The sequence below is a fragment of the Schistocerca cancellata genome, chromosome 1, assembly GCF_023864275.1.
Source record: "Schistocerca cancellata isolate TAMUIC-IGC-003103 chromosome 1, iqSchCanc2.1, whole genome shotgun sequence".
In the NCBI taxonomy this organism is placed as follows: Eukaryota; Metazoa; Arthropoda; class Insecta; order Orthoptera; family Acrididae; genus Schistocerca; species Schistocerca cancellata.
In genome coordinates this window covers 175,905,097-175,907,174 of record NC_064626.1, presented here as the reverse complement: position 1 = coordinate 175,907,174, position 2,078 = coordinate 175,905,097, and the positions used below count along the sequence as shown (strand labels likewise).

Genomic DNA, 2,078 nt, shown 5'->3' with positions numbered 1-2,078 from the left:
GTGTCAAAGACTTTCATCGGAGCGAACGTCACCCCGTGTCTCAAGCACGTGGTGATAGAGCTGCAGTTCAGCGCAGCCCCCATAAGTCAGTTCGTCGGCAGCAGCAAGACCAACTGTCCATAAAGTGTTACATAACCGGTTATGCCCTTAAGCATACAAAGTGCAACTTGTGCAAAAATGTTCCAGTTAAGCGATCGTCTTCTGTGGTATACATTCGCGTAATCCACGCTGACCTCCACAGACGCTGATTATGACTGTTTTCAAATGTATCAAAGTCCAACATTTCAGCATATTTGAATCGCCACACAAAAAGCTTGAACATATCCGTGATACCCGATGCTTAATGATTGCTGTAGCTTGATGCACGGCGGCATGGGAAGCCCATCTATCTTCGGAGAGAAAATCATAAAGGAAAATGTTTATTTCGACATGCTCTAACAGTTCCTAGGGCAACGGCCTTGGCACAGTGGATACACCGGTTCCCGTCAGATCACCGAGGTTAAGCGCTGTCGGGCGTGGCCGGCACTTGGATGGGTGACCATCAGGGCCGCCATGCGCTGTTGCCATTTTTCGGGGTGCACTCAGCCTCGTGATGCCAATTGAGGAGCTACTCGACCGAACAGTAACGGCTCTAAGAAAACCATCATAACGACCGGGAGAGCGGTGTACTGACCACACGCTCCTCCTAGGCGCATCATCAACTGAGGATGACACGGCGGTCGGATGGTCCCGATGGGCCACTTGTGGCCTGAAGACGAAGTGCTTTAACAGTTCCTGCTACCATAGATCGAAGAGATGCAGCCGTCCATCATGTCCCTGCTTGGAGGTGCACGCCCGCACTGCAGTTTGAAACGTGTATGATGTGGTAAATCACACATTTCCGGAGAGACGAATGTTCCGTAATAATTCCATCGCATGGTCCCTGCGTTCTCACTATGTCACGCAGTTAGACTAGTTTTTTAGTGTGCAAAATACCAATCAATGACATTGCTTACTCTTTGCGCACGAATGGTTCAAATGTCTCTGAGCACTATGGGACTCAACTGCTGTGGTCATAAGTCCCCTAGAACTTAGAACTACTTAAACCTAATTAACCTAAGGACATCACACACATCCATGCCCGAAGCAGGATTCGAACCTGCGACCGTAGCGGTCGTGCGGTTCCAGACTCTAGCGCCTTTAACCGCTCGGCCACTCCGGCCGGCTTTCCGCACGAATTAACGAAGCAGTCAGAGCTGTTGATGCTGCAATGCTAAACTGTAAATCGACAGAAATCGAACGTCGCCTCGATGAAGTGCGAGTGGGGTGCACACTGAAACTTTGGCATAACAAGGAAAACCTTTGAGAGCTGCTACAGATTTCACAGCAAACCACTATTCACTATCTGTAATAGATTCCCCGTTATGGTTTTTTGAAATGATACTGGGATTTCAGTGAACCCCTCTATTACTTCCATCTATCCATTTGGGCGCTTACCTCCATGAGATGAGTGACCAACCCTATCATAAGAAAGCGAGCTTCTAACGTCTGAAACTGCTTCCTATTTGATTCAAAGTGGAATACACGTCTTAATTAACCACTCTAATGAAGCATCTACCAAACTGAGGCTATCGAAGTTTCGAGTAATTCACGCAGTTACGTAAAAAATCAGATATCTACCTAATCATTGATTCTAATCCAACTTTTACCTCTAATTTTAGGTCCAACAGATGAATCATTGCAAAGATAAATGCGAGAAAACAAAATCATTAACTGCATATTTTTGTCTATACGTGAAATTCTTCAACAGTGCTCACAGGTACAATGTTCTACATATTTATAATCCGTACAAGACTCAAGTCAGCATTTTTCTTATTTATGACACTGTATTCAGTTGTCATTAAAATCACATCCTCATCTTTGACAAATGCATATTTTTGTGGAAGCAGTTTTCTGAGGAGCTTTGAGCTATCTCGTTTTTGTACAACAAGATTTCTTCTGTTCCACAGTCACGTTTTCTTTCTCTCTCTCTCTCTCTCTCTCTCTTCCCTTCACTTTTCCTTCTCGTCGTTACACTTCTGTTTCTGTTAGACAACATT

General features: G+C 45.1%; 1 pseudogene; it reads left to right on the top strand.

Moving 5' to 3' along the window:
• The first annotated feature begins 448 nt into the window (after positions 1 to 448).
• On the top strand, positions 449 to 566 carry LOC126098198 (5S ribosomal RNA; annotated as a pseudogene).
• The last annotated feature ends 1,512 nt before the right edge of the window (positions 567 to 2,078 follow it).